We start from the raw sequence: 25,863 nt of genomic DNA on the forward strand, positions 1-25,863 counted from the left end.
GAGACACAAACGAGGCCGGGAGGGTATGAAGAAGAGATGGAGTGGGGAATGGGTAGAGCAGTGCCACAAGTACCAAACTTGGGTTTGTCCCTCTAGCTGTGTGACTGTGGGCACATCCTTCACTGCGCCGAGCCCCTCTTCCCAGCTATAAAGTGGCCATCAGCACCACCCACACACCAGCGCTATTAAGCTCTTTTTGTGTCAGGCTCACACACAATTTCATATAAATCTTACAACAACCCTATGAGGTCATTAAACATTATCATCCCCATTTTATGGCGCAGGAAATTGGGTTGGAATTCAAATGGACTAGACTGGAGTGCCTTGAAACCAAAGCCTATACCTTATTTTATCCTTCCCAGGGCTTGGGATGCAGAGCAGGCTCATTAAACGTCAGTTGAAGGAAAGCAGGAGGACTGGTCATACGAGATAGTGGTGGGAAAGCATTTTACAAGTACGAAGGGTTAGCCACAGGAACCAGCTGCTGGCGATGGCAAGGAAGGGTCTCAAAAGAGAGTTCTGTGATGGTTGTGAGGGTGTTTGGTGCAAGCCTAGGGGCAGAAGAACAAAGCAGGCATTCTTTGGGATGAAAAAAATGACAAGAGGCAGAAGCAAGCAAGGATGGGCTGGGAATGGCACTTGGGGAACTGCCTTGGGGCCAAGAGGTTAGGTGGGGATGAGGAAGCGGCTTGGAGAGCCAGGGTGTGAAGTCATGGAGTGTAGAGCAAGAGGCTCTGGCTTCTGAACGAGACCTGGGGGGCCTGGGGGGCCCTGGAGCCTTCAGAGAAGGATGCCAAATACAGTTGGGGGATAGAACCATGATGTAGGGGCTGGTCTTCCTGCTTCTTACCTGTCACAGGCTAAATGGAGGCTAGAACAGCGGCAGTGGTGGTGACTTTGGCATGCGGATGCAGTAGGTTAATTACAAGATGTTCACAGAATAGAAAAGGAGGGACCAGAGCTCCGAAAGGACCAAATGCTGGGTCTCTGGAGGAAAAGGCAAACACAGTGGGGACGACAGTAAGAATGGCAGCCTGGGCAGACAGAGCGAGCAGAGAGCTGTGGACAGATGGAGCCCAGCTGTCAGGGCACGCCCGTGCTTTGTGGAAACACACTAATAAACAGTGATTTATGCCTCTCTCTCCAGGAATCTCTTAGATCAGTCAGAAGATGGCCGCTGACCCAACCACCCAAGGTAAAGGGGTGGAGGAGCCCAGAGTGTGAGTTTATATTTACTGAGTCCTGATGCTGGTAAAGACTGAAGGCAGAAGGAGAGGAGGGTGACAGAGGATGAGACGGTTGGATGGAATCACCGATTCAGTGGACATGAACTTGGGCAAATTCCGGGAGATGGCGACAGGGAAGCCTGGCATGCAGCAGTCCATGGGGTTGCAAAGGGTCAGACATGACTTGGTGACTGAACAGCAACAATAGTACTATGTGTCAGGGGCTGTGAAGGCTCTTAACACGGGGCATTTAATTAAAACAATGTCACACTTGTCCTTGGAGGTGATAGGCTACCTCCCTAGATAGACTGGAGGGGATGATTAGCCTAGGTGACACAGCTTCATGGAAAGGAATTGGAGTAGGGGTAAATCTACACCGAAAAATACTAGAATCAAAAGGTGTGGGCCATGCTAATGGGCTAACAGTTTTATTCACTTGTGTGCTGAACTTTTAGGAGACACGGCAAACAAAACACTCTACTCAAACAGTGTTCATTCTACCCATTAAGTCTGTTTTTTATCCTCTTTTCTCCAAACCCACCCCCTGAGTCCAGGCCATTGTCAGCTACCTGGATAGGACATCACTGTTACCAGGATACTTCTAATTGGTCCCCCAGCCTTCACACTGTTGGTGCACTGAGCTTGCTAAGATGCCAATCACGTCACAGGGGCAGGCTTAGCACCTGCTAAATAGTACTGTATTAAAGTGCCAGATGCTGAACCCCACCCCCCAATCCCAGAGCTCACAAGTCGGTAGTGAAAAGAAATTCATAAATGGATAATTTCAATATGAGTTAAGAGGATAGCTGTGTCAGTGCCGGGAGGGGCAGGAAGCACTTAACACTGACTGGGATAAAGGACTGCTTCTCAGAGGACGTGCCCTTGAGGGGAGTCTTGATAGTTAATTAGGAGCTCACCAGCAAGGTCAGGGAGAAGACAAGCATGCGTATTCCAAACAGCAGCAGAGAGGTGCATTTGGGATGGTTTATATATGTGATGTATGAGGATGAAGAAGAGGCAAAGCCCGGATCGTCCACCGTCTGGTGGGCTATGCCAAGAGGGTGGACTAGATGCTGAGGGCAGCAGGAAGGCTTGCTGATATGGCAAGCAAGGAAGTGACATCCTTATATTTGCATTTTATATAAAAAATAAAAGTATAAAATAGAAATACAGAAAGATACTTTTATAAATTTTTTGATAGGTTAAGCTTTTCTTAGCATAATTCAAAGCCAGAGACTATAAAACATAAGATTGATATGGATATGCTGCTGCTGCTGCTGCTGCTAAGTCGCTTCAGTCGTGTCCGACTCTGTGCGACCCCATAGACGGCAGCCCATCAGGCTCCCCCATCCCTGGGATTCTCCAGGCAAGAATACTGGAGTGGGCTGCCATTTCCTTCTCCAGATATGGATATGACTAAAATAATAAAAAAAACTGTGTTGCAGCAAAAGATATCATGATAAAGACAAATAAAAGCTGGTTATGCCATGTTTGCAACATATAGCCAAGGATACCTATAATACATAAGAGCACTTATAAATCTTAAGAGAAAGATAAGTATTCCAGTATAAAAAAATAGGCAAAGGATATGAATAGGTAACCCAAAGGAGTGGGGGGAGGATACAGACAGCTAAAAAGCAGATGATGCTCATTTTTATTAATAATCACAGAAATGTGAATTAAAACAATGAAATCACATTTTTCACTTACTATAATTGCACAAATAAGAGAGAACAATGCCCAGAACAAATGAGAAAAGCATGCACTCAGACAGCAGTTCAAATTGGTACAATTTTACCAGAAGGAAATCTGAACATCTATATGAAAACTTGAAATGTGCATTCCACATCCAAAAACTTCTTCTAAGAAAACAATTGGACCATCACACAAAAATGTATTATATGGGTATTTCGTTGCATTGTTTTTATAATAGCAAATATTTTAAGAACAAGCTGAAGGTCTGTCAATATGAGGACTGTTTAAATAAATAATGGCATATTCACACAACAGAAGGCTATGTAGCCATTGTAAAGGACTGTGTAGATCTCTAAACACTGACAGGGGAGGTTGTCTATGATCCAGCATTAAGTGAAGAAAAGTAGGTTATAGAACAGGACCATGGTTACTTGTGTATTTACATATAAGTGAAATTTCATATATATATATATGAAATCTCATGTATAAATATTCATATATATGTACATAAACTCACACATAATGAGTTTTTTGCATAAAACACTATTAACTGCTGCAGTCTTGGAGAAAGAGAATTGTATCAGGACTCAATCTCTCTGTACTATGTGATTATAAATTTTTTAAAATAAAAAATTAGCTGTGGAATCGATGAAAGCCCTGGTCAATGGGGCAGTAGCACTGGAGGAAGTCTGTGCCAGGGCAGGCAATCTGTGAGCAAGTCAACATCTCTTGTACATTTATTCAACTACCATTCATCAGTACAGTATCTCGTGGCTTATGGGTTTGCTCTGCTCAGATGTCTCACTGGCCCTTCAAATTCATCGCATCTAAAGCTCATCACACTCTTGTCGGCACCTGGCTCCTCTCCCACTGTCCCCCATCTCAGTGAAAGACACCCCATCTCCCACCCTGGGACCAAGCCAGCATTCGGGGGCAGCATCTTCAGGGAGGTGAGCAGATGGGGGCACCTCCACAGGCAATAGTGAATGGCCCCCTTCTTTCACTCTTTTCACCTGGGCCCCAGACAAGACAGCATCTTTTCAAATGGCTGCAAAATAGGAGCTGAACACCCTCTCTAACCCAGCCCATCTGGCTGCTGCCTTTCTTGAATGAACAGTTGGAGAGAGGGAGTGATGGATTGTTTGGGGTTCAAAAGCTTTTCCTGGTGGCTGAGTCTGAAAAAGTAGAGATACCTTCATTCACTTAAACAAAAAAAGGTAATGAGCTTTTCCTTCAGTCCTTGCTGGGCTGCAGAGCACCTGCTGAGTAACTGCCAACAAAAGGGATGAATAAGTCTATATCTCTGAAAGCAAATAAATGGGAGTAATGGAAGTCTGGTTGTCTGCCCATCTAATTCACCCTGAATGCCAGCATTTCCTCTTTTTCTTGTTCACCTGCTCCTACTAGAAAAGAGGAGGGATTGGAATGGATGATAGAGGCCCAATTACCTTTATAAATACAATTTATCCCCCCCTCTCCCTCCCAGAAGGCTTGGCCAGATTCCCTAGGTTCCCAGTCCCTGGCTACCTCTGGGGACTAAAGACTGGAGCTGAACATGCTAAGGCACCCAGTTAGGATACCTGGCTCGGGACAAGCCCTGACTGTGTGCTCTACCTCTTCTGCTGCTGGAGGTCAGAACCCCAGATTCCACATTAGGTACTCAATGCTCTGTGCCCAAGTCTGGCTTGGTCAAGGGCCCACTATCTCATTCCCAGTAGGTTGGCACATTCATCCTTCTTGTTGCCTATCACCTTCTCTGGGAGTTGGAGCCTGCTCATCTGCATCTGAGGCCCCTACACCAGTTGGTACACTCCTGCCACCAACTGCCTCCTCTCACCACCTATGCCCACACTCCAGTCACTGTGCTCTACCTGCTGTTTTCTGCCATGTGCCTGGGTTCCCTGCCAGCGGTGGCAACTAAGCCGGAGGTAACTAGTGCTCTTGTGCTCCAGAGCGCATGAGCCCCAACTAGAGTCTGTGTCCCACAACAAAGATCTCGTGCGCTGCAACTAAGACCTGATGTGGCCAAATAAATAAATAATTTTTTTTAATGAGCAAAAGATTTGAAAAGACACATCACAAAGAAGGTACAGATGGCAAATAAGCACATGAAAAGATGTCAACATCATTGATTATCAGGGAAATGCAAATTAAAACCACAATGAAATATCATTGCCCATTAAAAAGACCAATAATATGAAGGTTTTTATATCATTTGCAACTCTTTGTGATCCCATGGACTATACAATTCATGAAATTCTCCAGGTCAGAATACCGGAGTGGATAGCCTTTCCCTTCTCCAGGGGATCTTCCCAACCCAGGGATCGAACCCAGGTCTCCCACGTTGCAGGTGGATTCTTTGCCAGCTGAGCCACCAAGGAAGCCCAAGAATACTGGAGTGGGTAGCCTATCCCTTTTCCAGTGGATCTTTCTGACCCAGGAATTGAACCGGGGTCTCCTGCATTGCAGGCAGATTCTTTACCAGCTGAGCTATCAGGGAAGCCCATGATGAAATATCATTGCCCACTATAAAGACCAATAAGTATGAAGGTTAGAATGGATGTGGAACAACTGGAACTCTTGTACCTTGCTGGTGGAAATTTAAAATGGTGCAGCTCTTTTGGAAAATATTTTGGCAATTTCTTATAAAGTTAACATAGTACTCAGCAAGCCCACTTTGTAGGTAGTTGCCCAAGAGATATAAAGATATGTGCACACAAAGACTTATCCTTGTAGTAACTTTTTTCATTGTAGCCCCAAACTGGAAACAACCGTAGTGTCTACTAGGAGGTGAGTGGACAAACAAATTGTAAATACACTGCTAGTTCCAAATAAAACTAACAATAATAAAGAGACTAACGCCCAGAGAATGGAAGAAAACTCTGAATATAAAGAATTGCTACAACTCTGTAATAAAAAGACACAACCCAGTTTAAAAATGGGGAAAGGATGTGAATCAATATCTTTCCAAAGAAGATACATGAATGGCTAATAAACGCGTGAACAGACGATCATTTAGCCATCAGGCTATGCAAACCAACACAACAGTGCAATACCACTTCACACCCACTAGAATGATTGTAATAAAAAAGACGGATAATAAGAAGTGCTGGCAAGGATGTGGAGAGCAATTGGAACCCTCATACACAGCAGTAGAAATGTAAAGTGATGCACTGCTTTAGAAAACAATCTGGCGATTCTTCAAAAAGTTAAAGAATCACCCCACAACCCAGAAACTCCACTCTAAGTTTATACCCAAGAGAAACAAAAAGATACGTCCACACAAAACCTTACACACAAGAATGTATATAGCAGCAGTATGTTTACAAATCCATGCACTGGGACATTATTTAGCAATAAAAAGAGGAGAAATATTGATTCATGATACAACACGGGTGAACCTTGAAAACACCATGCTTAGTGAAAGCAGCACTCATACTGGAGTACATACAGAAACCACTCGTAATTTATGGGCTGTATGAGCACAGCCCATGAGACTGGATTTGAGCCGTGGGCTATCATTTGTGTGCCCAATCTATAGATTCAGTAGGGTTTCTCAGTCTTGGCACAACTGAAATTTCGGGCTGGTTAATTGTTTGTTGTAGGGACTACCGTGTGCATTGTAGGATATTCAGCAGTACTCTTGGCCTCTACCCACTAATGCCAGTGGTACCTGCACAGTTGTGACAACTAAAAATGTCTCCAGACATTGCCATATGGCCCCTAAAGGGGCAAACTCTCCCATGGTAATGAGCGAGTGTGTGAGTGAGTCACTCAGTCATGTCCGACTCTTTGTGACCCCATGGACCGCCCCCTGCTTGGCTCCTCTGTCCGTGTTCTCCAGGAAAGAATACTGGAGTGGGTTGCCATTTCCTTCTCCACTCCCATGGTAGAGAAACACAGATCTGCAATGATAGCACATCACTGGTTGGGGAGGAGAGGGGAAGGGGATTCAATAGAAAGAGGCACAAGGGGGGACTTGCCTGGCAGACCAGTGATTAGACTCCTTGCTTCCAACGCAGAGGGCATGGGTTTAATCCCTGGCGCGGAACTACATGAGCCCACATGCCAGGCAGTGTGGCTAAAAAAGTATATATATATATATATATATACTTATATATATATATATATACTATACTTATATATATACTATATATATATATACTATATGTATATATATATATATATATGGCATAAGGAAACTTTGGGTGGTAATAGAAATATTTCATATTTCAATTTAATAGTAATTACTCAGGTACATAAATATGTCTTAAACGAACGTTAAAAATGGTTGTGTCCATTGCATGTAAATTACACCTCAGCAAAGTTAACCTAAAAGCAACAAAACACATTAAAAAAGAGGACTGCTAACCCTAACTCAGAAAAAGAAGAGATGTAATTTAGTAGGAATTATATTTAATGCCAAGCTTCCTGGCAGTTCAAGTAACTGGGGAAATGGTTTGGGAGGGAAGGTGAAAACTCTTCTTATTATTGAATAAAAGGGCAGCTCTGATTCACCCACCAGGAAAGGCACTTTGAATCCCCAATAATTTCTTGCTCCCCTCTATCTAATGGAACAGTCAAAAGAAGGCTTCAGTCAGAATGTTTTAGAGAAAGCAGTTCTGTTCTCTATGTAGATAATTCTAGAAGGAATTTATTGGATTACTCTGAGGAAAATAAGCATAGATGTATTTGACTGCAGTTTTGCAGAAGGTGCAGAAATATTTTCCCAATGGCCATTTTTAATATAGAGCAAACATCAATAAAAGGCTGGGGAAATACTATTAAATTTTAACTTAGCAATGACATTTCTTTGGAGGTTAAAGTGATATAGTCCAATTATAAATTTACATCTGGTGCTCTAACCTACACTAAAAAGAGAATACAAATATATATTGGACATCCTCCAACTGGTAATGGTAAGGAAGATGTCTAAATATTGCTCCTCTAGTTAGGTCATTCCATCCCTAGCCATCCCTAAGCCAAGGTCATGCTCGCCACCTCCCTCCCCTCAGCTTATTGTTGCAAAATTAAAGAACACTACCCTCCTGGCTTAAATGGTAAAGAATCTGCCTGCAATGTGGGAGACCTGGGTTCAATCCCTGGGTTGGGAAGATGCCCTGGAGGAGGAGATGGAAACCTACTTCATTATTCATGCCTGAAGAATCCCATGGACAGAGGAGCCTGGTGGTCTACAATCCATAGAGTTGAAAAGAGTCGGGGATTACTGAGTGACTAACACACACATATACTGCTGCTGCTGCTAAGTCGCTTCAGTCGTGTCCGACTCTGTGCGACTCCATAGACGGCAGCCCAACAGGCTCCCTGGTCCCCGGGATTCTCCAGGCAAGAACACTGGAGTGGGTTGCCATTTCCTTCTCCAATGTGTGAAAGTGAAAAGTGAAAGTGAAGTCGCTCAGTCGTATCTGACGCTCAGCGACCCCATGGACTGCAGCCTTCCAGGCTCCTCCGTCCATGGGATTTTCCAGGCAAGAGTACTGGAGTGGGGTGCCATTGCCTTCTCCAACACATAGACTACAATCAGGGAAAAAGCAGGCATGCCTTCTCTGACCACAATTATTGAACGATGTTTGCGATTTCCTAAAAAATGCAAATAAGATAATTAAATCCTCAAGATAAACATGAGAAAAGAGGTAAGCTATGTTATGATTGTCTAACTAGAATCATACAATCTATGTGGTACCCAGGTGGCGCTAGTGGTAAAGAATCTGCCTGCCAATGCACAGGATTTAAGAGATGCAGGTTCAGTCCCTGGGTTGGGAAGATCCCCTGGAGAAGGAAATGGCAACCCACTCCAGTATTCTTGTCTGGAGAATCTCATGGACAGAGGAGCTTGGAGAGTTATAGTCCATGGGGTCACAGAGAGACACAACTGATGTGACTTCACACACATACTATGATTGTATACCTAGAATGTCTAAGAAAATTGGTAAGATAACCAATTATAAGGCAAATATAATAAAAGTAAAATATTATTTCCTGTGCTAGTAGCCAGCCAGCTAGAAATAGAAATAAGAAAAAATGTTGTGTTCACAGTAGTGAAAAACACTGGAAAACACTTAAACATAAAAAAAAAAGACTAAGAACAGTTGAGAAAAGGCAAATCTAAATATAAAGTATTTTACTTGTTTGTATCTATTTGTTTAGCGGCTGCCCAGTGTTGAGGGTGGGAATGAGAGTAAATACAGATGGGCATGAATTTTTGGGGGGTGATAGAAATTTTCTAAAATTAAACTGTCTGATGGTGGTGTAACTCTTTAAATACACTAATAACCAGTGAATTGTACACTTAAAATGTGTGAATTTTATTATATGCAAGTTATATCTCAATATAAATTCACACAAAAAGAGACCAAGAATAAAAAAACTAAGGCACAGATTCCTATAGAACTTCTCAAAGTACATAAAATAGGATCTAAACAAAATGAAACAAATACATTCTCAGACAGGAAAAGCTAATATTATAAAATGTCAATTCTCCACAAAATGATAGATAAATGTAACAACATTCCTATTAGAATTCCCAAAGGGTTTATTTTGAAATGGATAATGGAATTGAGAAGAGTCAAAAAATTGTGAAAAGAAACACTAAGGGGTAGATAAAGGACTTCACTGGAATAATAAAAGATACTATATGAAATTACTGTAATTAAAGCTGTATGGTATCAGCATATGATGAGACAGATAAGTGGAACAGAGTAAGGTGCTTGGTAGCAGGTTTCAATTAAGTCCAACAAAAGAGATATTTCACTTCAGCAGGGGGAAAATGATTTACTTGATAATAGATGGGGCTGGCATCATTGGCTATTTGTCTGGAAGAAAATTAAGCAGGCTCCCTACCTTACAGCATATATCCAAATCTGTAATCCATCTGGTTTTAATTTAAATGTAAAATATTAAGCAATTAAAAATATTAAAAGGAAGGCCAGGAAAATACATGTACAACCTAGTGGCAGGGGAGAGCTTTTACATCAATCTAGAAATCAAGAAGCCATGAAAGTCACATTTCTGATTTTATAAAAATTTTTAAACGTGATATTACAGAAAATGATATAATTTGATATAGAAATGATATAGAAATAAAGTCAATAAGCAGTAAGTAGCCTGAGAAAACATGTGGAATGCATATGACAGCTATAACTCTTACAAATTGATAAGCAAAATACAACCAAGAGAAAAATAGACACAGGACATGGATAAGTGACATAGAAGAGCAAATCTAAATGACCAACAACATAAAATAAGACGTTCAACCTCGCCAGTAATCAAGGAGATGTAAATAAAAGCCACAATAAGGCATCATTTCACATTCATTAGAACTGGCAAAAAATCCAGGGTGATACCTGATGTTGGCAGGACTTGGGGGCAGAGGGTGCAGGTTGGGAGAGCTTGGACAGACATTGTTGATAGAAATGTAAATTATTACATGCTTTTGGGAAACAGTCTGAAAGCCTCTATTAAAATTTTAAAAAGATCTCTGACTCAGCAACTTCACTCACAGGGTTCCATCCATAGAAATAAAAGCACAAGAATGCAAGGAGACATGTACAGAAAGTCCACTGCAGCATGGCTGGTAGGGTGAAACTAGAAAACTGGAAACAAATTGAATACCCATCAGTGCGGAATGGAGGAAAAACCTGTGGTACGCTCCCAAGGAAAACTGTGTCTCTACTTACAATGCGTCTGACACTAACCACCAGAAGTTAGTGCAGGCTCCCCAGGTTAAGGGCTCAGTCCCATCAGATTGTCCCCAACTGCAGACGCCAGTCCCCTGTCCTGGGTTGTCACCTGTACTTCCAACCATCCAAATATAAATCTGGGATTCCCACAATGCCCTCCTCGAGCTTGTTAATTCACTAGAACAGCTCACAAACCTCAGAGAAACACTTAACTTACAACTAAGTATTCTTGCCTGGAGAATCCCCATGGACAAAGGAGCCTTTAGGGCTGCAAGCCCGTGAGGTCACAAAGAATCGGACACGACTGAGGGACTAACCACAGCACAGCAAAGCACTGGATATAACTTCAGTTCCATTCAGTTAGGTTCAGTCGCTCAGTCGTGTCCGACTCTTTGCGACCCCATGAATTGCAGCACTCCAGGCCTCCCTGACCATCATCATCTCCCGGAGTTCACTCAAGCTCACATCCATGTGCCATGGATGTGATGCCATCCAGCCATCTCATCCTCTGTTGTCCCCTTCTCCTCCTGCCCCCAATCCCTCCCAGCATCAGAGTCTTTTCCAATGAGTCAACTCTTCGCATCAGGTGGCCAAAGTACTGGAGTTTCAGCTTTACCATCATTCCTTCCAAAGAACACCCAGGGCTGATCTCCTTTAGAATGGACTGGTTGGATATAACTTAAGAACAGCCAAATGGAAGACACGCACAGGGCCAGGTCTGGGGAAGGGACTTGGAGCTCGCATACCCTCTCTGGTGTACCACCCTCCCAGCACCTCAATGCATTCAGCAATATGGAAGTTCTCTAAACTCCTCTGGGTTTTTATGGAGGTTCCATTACAAAGGCATGAGTGAATAAATCATTGGGCATTGGTGATTAACTCAGTCTCCAGCTCCTTTTCCTCTCTCTTGAAGTGGGGTGAGGGCTGAGGGGTGGGACTGAAAGTTCCAGCTATCAATCACCTAGTTGGTTCCCTTGACAACCAGCTCCCAGCCTCAGAGTTACCTTATTAGCATAAACTCAGGTAAGGCTGAAAGGGGCTTATTACGAATAACAAGACACTCCTCTCACCCCAATCACTCAGAAAATTAAGAGTTTTATGAACTCTGTGCCAACTAAGAATGACAACCAAATATTTTATTATATCACAATATCATATTATCCATGCCATAGAATATCACACAGTTTTTAAAGTTAGACCTATACCAATCGGCTTAAAGGGTCTTCCAAGATGTAATAAGACAAGCTGTACAGATGATATATTTTACCAATAAAAATTATGTATCCATGATATCTACACATATACATAAACATAAAAGGATCCTCTTGTAAAATGAACAAAGGTGAAAAATACCTAGATATATATATTAATATGGACTTCCCAGGTGGCAGTAGTGGTAAAGAACTTGCCTGCCAATGCAGAAGACCTAAGTCAGGGTTTGATCCCTGGGTTGGGAAGATCCCTTGGAGAAGGAAATGGCAACCTGCTCCAGTATTCTTTCCCGGAGAATCCCACGGACAGAGGACCCTGGTGGGCTACAGTCCATAGGGTCACAAAGATTGGACATGACTGAAATGACTTAGCACACAGGCACATATATGTTTATACACAGTAATGTATAAGGAATGAAATATGAGTGAAAACACTCGAGTTACCTGAGGGTGAGGAGGTGGTATTTAATTGGAGAAGAGGAAGAGAGAGGAAATGGGGGAGGGGAGAGTCTAATTTTTAATTAAGAAAGGAAAAAATGTCAACAATGAAAACTGAAAAGGGACTTCCCTGGTGGCCCAGTGGTTAAGAACCCGCCTTCCAATGCAGGGGACGTGGGTTCAATCCTTGGTCTAGGAACTAAGATTCCACATGTGGTGGGGGAGGGAGGCGTGGGGCAGTGGGGCAGTGAGGAGCTAAGACTCAGAAAGATAATGATTAAAGAGCAGTGGGTTCATGGCGGGTAAAATGGGTGAAGAAAACATGGACTAGAAACAGGGATACAGGAAAGCTGTGAATTACTTTTCCACGCTGTTTAAAAATTACCATTAACATAGTGGCTTAAAACAATGCCTATTTATTACCTCACTTTCTATGGGTCAGGAGTCCTAAGTTCTTGGCTTAGAGCCTCACAGGCTACAGTCAAGGTGTTGGACAGGCTGGGCTCTCATCTGGAGGCCTGCTGGGGAAGAACGCAATTGCAAGCTCACTCAGGTTGACACAATTCATTTCCTTATGGTCACAGGTTTCTAGCTAGAGGCCACTCAGCTCCCAGAGGCTACATAATTTTTTGCCAAGTGGGCCTTCCTGGCACAGCCACTTACGCATCAAGTCATGTCTCTAGAGCAAGTCTGCTTGCAAGATGGGGTCTTAAATCATGTAACAGTCATGGAATGATATCCCCATCATGTTGACTGTGTTCTCTTGGTTAAAAGCAAGTCACAGGAAGAGACCACACCAAGGTGTGAACTCAGGAGTCTGCCTTTATGGTCCTTACAGAGAAAACATGCCCACAGGTAACCAGAATGCAAAGCAGAATGGAATGAACCGTCTACACAAGGGAACGAATTCTGTAGGCGGATGCAGTGGTCTCTTAGCCTGTCACTGGAGGCCAAAGAATATCAGAAACTGCACTGACACAGCTCACTGGACTTAAATTGCCCTGGAGGTTTTCCTCTGTGAAATGATTAAGTGTTGTCTATGGTTCTTTTTAGCCCTAATATCCTATGCTGACACCTGGCCCACTGCGGTGGTGGTGTTTTTTAGTCACTAAGTTGTGCCCGACTTTTTCACAACCCCAAGGACTGTAGCCCACCAGGTTCTTTCTGTTCCATGGGATTTTCCAGGCAAGAATACTGGAGTGGGTTGCCACACCTTTCTCCAGGGAATCTTCCCCACCCAGGGATCGAACCTATGACTCCTGCATTGGCAGGCACGTTCTTTACCGCTGAGCCACCAGGGAAGCCCATATGTATATATCTGACATGTGTGTTAGTTGCTCAGTCGTGTCCGACTCTTTGCGACCCCACGGACTGTAGCCCACCAGGCTTCTCTGTCTATGGAATTCTCCAGGCAAGAATACTGGAATGGATTGCCATTCCCTTCTCCAGAAGAACTTCCCAGCCCAGGGATCAAACCCTGGTCTCCTGCATTGTAGGCAGGTTCTTTACCATTTGAGCTACAGGGAAGTCCATATATTTATATACACATACATTTTACATAGATGGCAACATGCATTTAATATTGGTCTACCTGCTTTCTTCCTATTCAGTGATATATACTAGAGGTTGTTCTTTATCAGATCAGAAATTATCTGCCTTGGGACTTTCCTGGTAGTTCAGTGGTTCAGATTCTGCCTTTCCAATACAGGGGATATGGATCTGATCCCTGGTCAGGGAACGAAGATCCCACATATGGAGGGACAAAAAATTTCTTTGTAAGGATGGATCATGATGTATTTAACTAGCTCTCCAATTTTGAGAATATAGGTTGGGTCTAAGTTTTTTTTCTTTTTTGCTAGTACTAATAATGCTGCAACAATATCCTTTCCTATATTTCATTGTGCACATACACTTGCACATCTTTAGGATAAATTCTCAGAAGCGGTATTGCTAGGTTAAAGGGTGTAAGCAGTTTTCATTTTGATAGATGGTGCTGCAAGTCTGCTAGTTTGAGTTGGGAAGGAATCACGATGGTCTCAGCAGCAGCACAGTATGGCTGGCACAGAACATCTGAGCTGCCAGATAGAATCTCGTCTCCACCTCCTCACCGAACAGAGGAGGGAACTGAGCCTTTGTGGCTGAACTTCTCGGGTGCTCTCTACTCCCTCTGCACCAGCCATCATGCTGTCCAGCCTATTCACTTGACAAGCATGTACTTTGACAAGATTGTTATATATCTTTATGTATCTAAAAGCGCCTAACTTGAGCATCCAGAGAATACATTAGCTCCACTTACTGAGTACTTACAACGTGACCCCCAGGCTCCCTGTATATTTTCCCCTGAGTCCTCCTCATAAACCTATGATCTTTAAATCATACGGTAACCGAGGCTTGGGAAGATCAAGTGACTTTGTCTAAGGTCTCTCGTGTCTAGAAAGTAGCAGTCAGAATTCAAATTCCATCTCTCTCCCATGTGCAAGCTCCTTCCTGGAAATTGCACTGTTCCTTGCAGGCACTCAGAAAATACGTGAGAGGAAGTTTGAGCCCACCTCCAATAACAGCTCAGTGCAATTTAAGTCCAGTTATTGGGTTTTGAGTAAACCTCTCACTTGCCAGGCTATTCCAACAGTCATTTCTGGGTCCTGGCTATTTGCACTCTACTGGCAGATATTTAGAATTTAACAAAGTATTGGATGCCTATAACAACTGTTTCATCTCTTCGCAACTTGGTGACCATTTGATTTCTTCCACAATGGCCAATTTTTGGTGCTATCTGCTATTTAAAAGATAATACAATTTTATAAAATTCATTAGTAAAATTGGCTTTACTTGGAGTCCTTTGTCTTCCAAATTATTATACAGGTATTGTTTGTAAAATGATTGATTACCTCTACATTGACACAAATTCTTACATTATTCCTACCTTTACACAAATTCTTTGATAAACAACTTGCCAGCTAAGACTAATTAGAAAGTATTCTCTGATCAGGGAATTCTGTGACATGTATTATCCATTTCAAGGAATTAAATGCATTTATGCATTTCTTCCAGAGAAGGCAATGGCAACCCTCTCCAGTACTCTTTCCTGGAAAATCCCATGGACAGAGGAGCCTGGTGGGCTGCAGTCCATGGGGTCGCTACGAGTCGGACACTACTGAGCGACTTCACTTTCACTTTTCACTTTCCTGCATTGGAGAAGGAAATGGCAACTCACTCCAGTGTTCTTGCCTGGAGAATCCCATGGACAGAGGAGCCTGGTGGGCTGCATTCCATGGGGTCATTAAGAGTCGGACACGACTGAGCGACTTCACTTTCACTTTTCACTTTCATGCACTGGAGAAGGAAATGGCAACCCACTCCAGTGTTCTTGCCTGGAGAATCCCAGGGACGGGGGAGCCTGGTGGGCTGCAGTCCATGGGGTCATTAAGAGTCGGACACGACTGAGCGACTTCACTTTCACTTTTCACTTTCATGCCTTGGAGAAGGAAATGGCAACCCACTCCAGTGTTCTTGCCTGGAGAATCCCAGGGACGGGGGAGCCTGGTGGGCTGCCGTCTCTGGGGTCGCACAGAGTCGGACACGACTGAAGCGACTTAGCAGCAGCAGCAGCAGCATGCATTTCTCCTCATGTGAAAACTATCCGGTATTATGACTAAAATTGCATCTCCCACACCACTCCCTTTTTTTTTTAAAGGGAATCTTGATTCTCAAAAACATATTATCAGTTGGGTAATAAAAAATCATGTGTGTGATGTTCACAATGATGTAAACACTACTTAAAAATTTAAAAATTGACCATAATCTAAATATTCATAAGTAAACACTCAAATATAGCACATTTCAATGAAACAACAGGCAGTCATTGAAAGTTTACATTCTAAATTAGGCAGAGACACAGAAAAGTTTTTTTCTCATGTCAAATGAAAGAACAAAATACAGTATCCACAATAGTGGATCCATGTTGTGGTTACAACTCTGTAAAAATTATGTTGAGTATATGGATGAGAGTTGGATGAAACAAGCAAACATTTCACTAGCTGTACCAGCAAAATGATCTATAAGTGGTTTTATAACTGATTAAATATTGGAGGAGTATACATTTTAAAGTGTGAAACTAAGTCCTATATTAAAAGAGATGTGAAAATATCCAAGTGCTTAAGGGACTCAGAGATTAAGCAGTAAATTTATATTTTAAAGCAGTGGATAAATCTGATCTCACTTGCTTGTATGAGGACCAATCAAACATGGCAGGCTACATGGCAAGAGAAAATTCTTTTTTAGGAACAACTTGGGCTGTGAATGAGTGTCATAAGAAAAAACCGGGCAAGCTAGCAGTGCATGACCACCTTGTCACACTCCTTTGGCGGCAAAGGTTTCTTACCACCATCCTCTAATTGTACCTAAACTGCTGCCCTTGATCTGCATTGGCCACATTTATCATTGCCATCTCTCCTGGGCCAACAGTGAAGACTGGCTATGGAGAAGAGATGGATTTGCCTATACCCACAATCTGGAGCCTACTGTTCATGTCTTTATGCCTCATCTGTATTGTTTTTCAGTAGTTGCAGAGGTTTTTTTCCATTATAATCCTATTGTAAAAATAATGTGCATTGGGAACTATATTCAATATTTTGTAATAACCCTTAAAGGAAAAGAATCTAAAAAAGAATATATATGTATATTATATATATATATATTTTTTTTTTTTCAGATAGAGATCTATCTGAATCACTTTACTGTATACCTGAACTAACACAGCATTGTAAATGAACTATACTTGAATTAAAAAGAGAGAGAAAGTAAATAAATAAGATTAGTGAAAAGTGAAAGTGTTAGTTGCTTAGCTGTATCCGACTCTATGTAGCCCCATGGACTATAGCCTGCCAGCTCCTCTGTCCATGAAATTCTCTAGGCAGGAACACTGGAATGGATAGCCATTCCCTTCTCCAGAGGATCTTCCCAACTCAGGAATCGAATCCAGGTCTCCTGCACTGCAGAAAGATTCTTTACCACCTGAGTCACCAGAGAAACCTATTAAATAAGATTAACATCCCCCCCAAATTGTTCAGCTTAAGTCTTTTTAAAAAACCCACAAAAACAGGATATATGCTATAATTCTTATTCCCAAATAAGAAATCTGAACTTTCTCCCTGCATACCTAGAGCCTGTGCTCTGCAACGAGAAGCCACCACAATGAGAAGCCTGAGCACAGCACATAGAGAGTAGCCCCCTCTAGCTTGCCACAACTAGAGAAATGAAGACTCAGCACAGCCAAATAAATAAGATAAATAAATAAATAAAATTAAAATAAAAACAGAAAAATACAAAAAAATAGTTATAATTAAAAAAAAAACACATCTGAATGTTCTGATTTCAAGTTGGTACTTTTTGAAGCATTTTTTTAAGTCACCAAAATCACACAATTCAAAATTGCAATTTGACCCAATATAAGAATAGTTAACAGAATAAAAATCGCTTGTTAATCTTATTCAAATCTGACTGGTCATCTCCCAAATGATCTTTGGACCCACACTGCAACTATAACCTGATTCTCAGCTTTTCCTTAAGAAACAGAAGGAAGTAGCTGTAGCAAGCCCAAGCACAGCCATTAGTTTTAAAATGTTCATTTCAGCTACCTTGGAGTCAGACACAGCCAGAGTTCTATTTTTTACTGAAGAGTAAGAGTTTAAAACCAATCTCTGATCAAGCCACAAAATTATGCCAACATTTAGGGCTTCTAAAAATAGTTTAATCACAGCATTGCATGCCTTGGGATTGACTTTTTAAAAAAATTTCACCATTAGTCTTACTATTTGGCATGGTCTACTAAAACATATGCATATCCTTGACCCGAATTCTACTCCTAAATATATAACCAAGAGAAACACATGTTTGTTCACCAAAAGATGTGCGCTAGAATCGTCACAATAAAGTATTCACAGTAGTATCAAACGAAAACTAGCCGAATACCCACTAACAACATAATGGATAGTAAATTGTGGTACATTTACACAATGGAATGCTATATGGCAATGAAAATGAGCATATGAAATGCAGCAAATGTAATACTGAGCAAAAGAAGCCACTTTTTTAAAGAGTACCCAGTATATGATTCCATCTGTAAAAAGTTCAAAAATAGGCAAAGCTGATCTATGCTGATAGTGGTTAGAGACCCTGGAGGAAGAGTAGTGACTAGGAGGCAACTGAAGGGGGGCTTTGGGGTATGTGCTAGTAGCCTGTTTCTTGATCAGGTGCGGTTTCATGGCCATGTTCCGTTTGTGAAAATTCAGTAAGCTATACACTTATGACTTGTATATTTTTCTCTATATCTGTTCGGTTCAGTTCAGTTGCTCAGTCGTGTCTGACTCTTTGTGACCCCATGGACTGCAGGTATATATATCTGTTACACTTTACTAAAAAGTTTAAAAAATGAAAATACTTTAAAAATGCATGCTCACCCCCTCAAACTACTATTTTATGTATGTGTGTGGCTCATATATTCGGCAACATGTCAAACTTAAAACATCCTGAGTAACTTCCTTAAAGTTAAGTTTCACATCTGTTGAAAAAGAGCAGTAAAGGAACAAAAAAGCAGTAAAGGAAAAAATCGGAGACTACATGTGAATTTCATAACAGAATGAATGTATTGATCCACAAAGACATAAATCTGGTTAAAGTGCTAAAAATGAGAAAGGAGGCGACTTCTCCATCAATAGTGGGTCACGCTCTGGGGGATAACAAAGGGAAGGAGAGGACCAGACAAAGGCAGGGAGAATAAAGCCCAAAGGCCTGAGAAACTGGAGGGAGCCCCTGGTGAATCTGAAATCCACAAAGGGAATGCCTGTCAGGGGACACTGAACGGACACAGAGGTGGTGTGACTGAGTCCTGGGCACTGCTACTGTGTACAAGGCACTTTCACGAGGAGTGGAGACAGTGACAGACCCCAGAATCTTTGCTGAACCAATGACAATGGACAGCTGTTGGGAGTTGAAGAGTGACACAATACCTAATTCAGAATGCAGATATTCTCTTGTTGTTTGGTTCTGTTTTTTGGCTGGTCCTGAATGCAGGATCTTAGTTCCCCAACTGAGGATTGAACCTGCGCCTACTGCTGGTGCCTTCTGCTGGGGAAGTGATTCTTATCCCCTGGACTACCAGGGAAGTACCACTCTTGCCTTGATTCAAGAGAATCTAGAATCTAGTCATTTGTAAAATCTCAAACTCACGAGTCAAATGAAATATTATCTATTAAATGCTTGCTGTGAGCAACAATTTGTGCTAGAAGCTACATGGATGAAAAAGAGAGATCCAAATTGTATTTTCAACACAGTAAGGAGCAGCATTTTGTAGTGGGATACATAGGCCATTGCTAATTCTTTAGTATTGCAAATAAGGCTCTTAGCTTGGGGTAGTGTTTAAAAAAGCATGGACCCTGTGATAGTTTTTTTATGTGTGTGTCACCTTGACTAGGCTACAGTAGTCATTCAGTCAAACAAACATCTATATGTGTTGCTGGGAAGGTATTTTATAGGTATGGTTATGCCAGTTGACTTTAAGATTTTCCCCAATAATGTAGGTGAGCCTCATACAATGTAGTCGAATGTAGCTGAAGGACCTTAAGAGAAAAATCAAGGTTTCCCAAGAAGAGGAAGCAATTTTGCTTTAAGACTAACCAGTATGGGGTCCTTGCAACATCAGCTCCCACCTGAAAGCTTCCAGCCCACTGGCCTGCCCTACATACATCAGACTTGCCATCCCCCACAGTCTCATAAGCCAATCCTTATTGGTTCTGTTTCTCTGGAGAACCCTGACTCATATAGGCTCTGAGCAGAGTCCTTGGGTGCAAAGCTTTTCTCTGTCTCTTCTCATTTGCTTCCTCTGTAAAATGGGGATAACAACAGTATTGTACTCAACTCATAGGAACTAGAACAACCCCTAGCACAGAGCAAGTACTTTGAAAGTTTTTGTTAAACAGGTAATTCTGTGCTGCTTTTATTTCTTAGCCAGGAAACTTGAGATATTTTTATTCTCAACAATTTGCCATCAACCAAACATGATCACTCTTTCCCACACCAACAACAGAACAGTCTCAGAACAGCCGTCTCAACCAGTTATGGATGCCTGATGTTCTTTAGATGATGTAGGAGCAGGAGCAGTTGCCAAGCCAACTCTATACACAGGGAAGTTTTGGCAAAGCTGGGTCAGAGCAGTTCTGGAACATTCTTAACTCTGCAAGTCCTCAGCTGCTCAAAACAGCTGTGTTTAAGGAGGCTGACAGTCAACACAGAGCTATTCCTACTATTTACAGAGTGGGACCTTCAGAACAGAGTCCTAATCTTTCTTTCTATTCCCACTATTGATAACCCTATAGCAGCTTACCCTGACCTCTGGGGATGAAAGATTAAACAGGGAATAGAAATGTTTTTAGGGGCACACATTCTGGGGTTAGAGTATGATGATGGTGCTGATGGTGATAACTGACATTTATTGAGCACTTACTAGGGGCCAGACTCTGTTCTCAGGCTATACATATGTTAACTCATATAAACTGAACAAATGAAGAAACTGAGTTCTTAAGAGAAAAATTAGTCGTTGAAGGATGGACAGACAGACAGCAAGTGTCGGTTGGGGCTGGGATTCAACTTCCAGCTTTCTGGCTCAGAGCCAGGCTCTCCTTCCTGTGTACATTGCTTCTGAGTCTGGATTGTAAGGAGGGAGTCCATGTGGAGGAGGCAAAGGAACAGCATAGAACTGGGCTGTGATTGATGGGAGGGTGTGAGAGGGTCAGGGGATGCTATGGTTAAGTCCATTTATTTTAGATGGAAGAAATTTCCAAGACTGAAATAGAACAAACCATATACAATATTGTTTCATGCAACTCTTTTAAGTATATAATGTGTCTGCTTTAAAGAGTCATACCATAGTATTTGCACCTTTCATTTTCATATAAAAAATTTAAGACAAAGTGATCTTGAAATTATTTCTTATTTGTTCACTAGCAGTACAAGAAAATCAATTACCTTCTTACTTGTTTACTGTCATTTGATTTCATTTTATACCAACTTCTCCTTACAGGTTTTCACATCGACAAAGGTTTCCTGTATTATTGTTCTTCTCTAGGTGACTGTCAACTAAGTCTTTAGAAACCTTTTCTGAAATATTTTCTTATAGCTCTGAAATCAAAAATGTGTGAACAGGATTATATTCTATCAGAATTTGGTTAGTTTTGACACGAGAAAGATAGACTGGATCTTACGTACTCTTTTCTAATAGTACCAACTTCCCTGGCTCTCAATATTAAACTAAATTCTGATTTACTCTAGAAATTTATCCACAATTGTGATGGCCTTTGGCTTACAGTTCCATTCCCTGAAGCTGAATTTTTGTCAAGGGAGCTATTATCAAAGAGGAGAATTCTTAGCTATCCATGGCAGAAAGACAGTTAGGCAGATGAAGCCTAACCAAGTCCTCAAACCGATTTTGGCCCATTGTACACACTTGCCTTGCTGGGTAACTGCTTCCCGTGGTGGAAACATGCAATGTATTTCAAATACTATTACCCTGACTTAAATCTGAAGAGGCTATGTTGAAAACGGCCAAGTGTTCATGTCCCACAAACATCTTTTGTATACCTAGCTGAGGTTTCCAAAGTCAGGGAGATGGGAGTTAAGAATGGCACTCTGTGGACTTCTCTGGTGGTCCAGTGGTTAAGACTCCATGCTTCCGCTGCAGGAGGTGCTGGTTCGGCCCCTGGTCAGGATACTAAGATCTCACATGCTGCCCATGTGGGCACTCTAGAATTCTAGGGACATAAAGTCCTTTTCTACGGCCACCTGCCTCTCCTGTCTGTCTCCCAGGCATTTTCACAGGGCAGGTAGGAGGATACTGCTTTCTATCTTCCCTGCAGAAATGGGCTGGTCATACTAATATTCCTTATCTATGAACTGACTCCCCATGAGGAAAAAATTGGATTGGATGTTCACACAGTGCTCTAAAATAATAGGATTACACCCTTAAGTCCATAAAATTCTTTCAAGAAGAATAAACCAACAAAATATGTCTCATTGGGAGTTTTTTTAATAAGAAAAAAACCTTTAGTACCAGATTCTGGGTGTTCTAATATAGAGATTCTTGGTTTTCACCTACTCTGGGCTCCTCTGTCCATGGAATTCTCTTGGCAAGAATAATGGAGTGAGTAGCCATTCTCTTCTCCAGGGGATGTTCCCGACCCAGGAATTGAACCCTGGTCTCCCACTTGCAGACAGATTCTTTACTGTTTGAGCCACCAGGGATCCAATATAGAGATTCCTGGTTTTCACTTACTCTGGAGATAGATAGGTCTATTATTTTAGTTAAACACATCCAATGAACAACATTCCAGCTAGTCCTTTGTAAATACCGAGAGGCACCTCTGCAAAGCATCGTCATTTAAAAAAAGTATCAGGACATAGCCTACTTTTGCTACTGCTGGGTATAGCCCAGGTAGGAAGAATTCACATTGGCAGCTACCATATGTGCTGGGCAATAGGTAGGTGACAGTCACATCACAGTCCCTCACCTTATACATCAATCTGAGTAAAATCTTGAGGTTTCAAAGCCAGGTTATGAGAGCCCAAAGGCTCATCAGTCAACTCCAGGCCAAATATGTCACAGCGATTTTTCTTATGATGGTCTGCTTGTCATTGAGCCAAGCTTCTTCCTTCACTTTTGGAATAAAAATGCTTCTGTCTTGTTTTTTGTTTGTTTTGTCTTTTTAAAATGAATGACCATTTAAAAGTATAAGTCTATGCTAAAGAGTCAGCTTTAATATCAACTAAACAATCATCAAAGAAAATTTGTAAAACTGAATGTTGGTTTCTGGCTGTCATCTCACATGTTAAGACACTGCTAGCCTGGTGTGAAAGATGCTTAGACAGCAAGCAAGACTGAATGCAAGGAAAGCTCTGTTGAGCTCCTTTTTGTGTTTCCATTTCTGTCCATCTGCTTTCCCATGGGCAAGGAGACGCCTCCTATCACAGAGTCGTCCCTCTCTTAGGTCAGCAGACACTACAAGTGAAATCTGCAAAGGTTGGATACACTGGCTTGGGTGTGGTCACCGGCAAAGGGGAAGCACTGGTCCCCTAGCTGCCGGCTTTAAGGCCAGGAGCTGCACCCGTAGCGGGTAATTTCCACGACTGCTTCTCTTCCATTTTATCACAAACCGCACCAGCCCTGATTGCTCCCTCTAAGAACGCACAGCACACGCGTCCGCCTCGTCAGACAAAGCCGGCTACTCAGGGAGCCCGCTCAGCACCGAGGCGACCTCCACAGGTCTTCCCCGACCCCGACCGTCTCGGTGGTTGGTCAGCAGCAAGGGGCAGGGGGCGGCGCCGCAGCCAGAAGGTACCAAAGCCAGGGGCGGCGTCTGTCTGCGGGTCCCACAGTCTGGGGGGCGGAGATGCGCGACTCACATCAGAGAATTACCAGTGGGGTTTGTTGCCCTAACACAAACCCCAAGAAAAGAGCACGTGCCCTTTGATTTCTCCGGGAGTGTTTTCTGCACCAGAAAACTGCACACTCGAGTTCTAGGGGTGCCCTAGCTCCTGGTGCGGAGGACACCAGTGCCGGCTATTGTTCTCCGGGTCTTCCGGGCGGGAGGCGGCCCCCATTTCGCCTCCCTGGCATCACCTGCCGCTGGACCAAGCCTTTCAGCTCTGCGAAGAAAAGGGTGTGCCTGTGGCGCTGCGGATTATCACAAAACCCTAAACGAGTCCCTAAGAGCTGGTGTCAAGCCGGGAGACAAAGCTCCTCGCAGGGACATCCGGCTCGGTCCCCGATCCGCCATCCCGTGTCCGTCGCCCGGTCCAAGAGCCACGCCCAGCCAGCCACAGGACCGCCGGGTCCCTCGCCGGGGCTGAGGGTCTTCTGGCCCGAGACCCGCCTCCCCCCACCCCCCAGCTGCCTGCCCCTCCCTTCCCAGGAGACCTCCCTCACCAGGGAGAGCCCTCCCTCTCTTCGCGTGGGTCTCCTCCTCCCCAGCGTCTACTCTTCTCTAACCCAGGCAGTCTCCACCCTCCCACATCCCTCCTCCCCTCCACATTCTTCATCAGCCCCAGCCTCGCCTCGCGCCACCTGCTCCGAGCTCCGACCCTCCCTGCTCAGACCCTTCTCTTTCCTCAAACCTGTCTCCAGTTCCCCCTCCTCCCACCCATCCCTATGTTCCATCCTTTCGCATCTTTGCTCAAACGGAGGCCTTGCCTTCGCCTCTCTCCATCTCAGCTCCTCTCCAACTCTGACTCCTGCCTCCTCCCCCGGCCTGGGGCGTCGCCCGCCAAGATCGATGCCCCCGGGAGGGCTCCCGCGCTGGGCTCGGGCGAAGGGACTCAGCTTGGCGCCCGTTCTGGGCTGGGCAGCGAAGGGCGGCCTTTGTGGTTCAGACAGGTGCCTCCAGAGGCGGCCGGCGAATAGTCCACCCGTTAGCCGGACGTGGACGGGCCGCTGGGTCCGGTCCAGGCTGGGCAAACTCCAACCCGGAGGCGAGAGGGACAGAGGGTGTGTGTGTATGCTGGGGGCGTAGCGGGGAGGCGGGGGGGGGGGGGCGGGCGGTGATCCGTGCGGGCAGAGGACGGCGCCGATTTAAGGTACCGGGCAGGACGGGCCCACGGCCAGAGAAGCCCCCGCCCAGCCCTCCAGCCATTCACTGCACCTCGACGAGGCTGGCTGTCTACTGTGTCCTAGGAGCGAACCCCTTCCACCGAGCCAGCCTCCTCACCCCAGTTCTTTGCAATCCCACGAGCATCTATTAAACACCTACTATGAATAAGGTACCGGTCGGCGCTCCTGGAGCTCTGTGGGCTTACAAAGAGGAACCGATTCGGGTCCCTGTTTAGCCCGAAAAGGCTGCCCCGAATTCCAAACCACACCTCCCGCCGCGTTCCCACCAGCCGGTTCCCTAGGCGCACTCCGACCCCGGCCCTATTGTGCTCCTCCCAGAGAAACAGACTGTGTGAGACGGACGTCCCAGCCCGGGGAGAATAAGCCCACCGCCCGCCCTGCCATCACCCACTCCTCCGGGATGCCGCGGCTGCGGGGTTCTGTCTGTGGGTGGGTTCTCCTCCTGTCTCGCCGCGGCGCCGGCGCTGCGGGTGCTCAGGGCGGCGCGGCTGCACGCGCGCTCGCTCGATCGCCGCCTTGGCGCGCAGGGGCTCCGAAGTCCGAAGCCGCGAGCGGGGGAGGGGACTTGGGTGGGGGCTGGAGGAGGCCTCCGCCAATCAAGGGAGCGACAGCTCCTCCCCAGCGCTCCCCACCTCGCGCTAGCAGGTTAGGGGGAGGCGGGGACCGGCGGCGCCCTGCATCCTCGGCGGCGCGCGCGGCCACCGCCTGGGGACTACAACTCCCGACAGGCCCTGCCGAGGGGCCAGGGTCCGAGAGGGGACGAAGGGCGCGGCCCGAGAACCAGCCGACCCCTGGGCGCCCTTCTCCGCGTTCCTTCGGATTTCCATGGTGACTCAAGACACTTCACAAAGCTCGGGCTCTTGGACGCGCTGATGCACAGGTCCCCTGGGACGGCTACCGCGTCCCCTCCCCCCGCAGGACCCCACCCGAGAGGCTGG

General features: G+C 44.2%; 1 protein-coding gene across 1 annotated transcript in view; it reads right to left on the bottom strand.

Moving 5' to 3' along the window:
• DPYSL5 (dihydropyrimidinase like 5) overlaps positions 1 to 25,426 on the bottom strand; it is an 86,933-nt gene extending 61,507 nt beyond the window's left edge. Inside the window, exon 1 of the mRNA XM_055540721.1 lies at positions 25,317 to 25,426. The gene's annotated coding sequence lies outside the window, so the exon portion shown is untranslated. The remainder of the gene's footprint in view (positions 1 to 25,316) is intronic.
• Positions 25,427 to 25,863: the final 437 nt, after the last annotated feature.

This window comes from Bubalus kerabau, chromosome 11 (genome assembly GCF_029407905.1).
Source record: "Bubalus kerabau isolate K-KA32 ecotype Philippines breed swamp buffalo chromosome 11, PCC_UOA_SB_1v2, whole genome shotgun sequence".
In the NCBI taxonomy this organism is placed as follows: domain Eukaryota; kingdom Metazoa; phylum Chordata; class Mammalia; order Artiodactyla; family Bovidae; genus Bubalus; species Bubalus kerabau.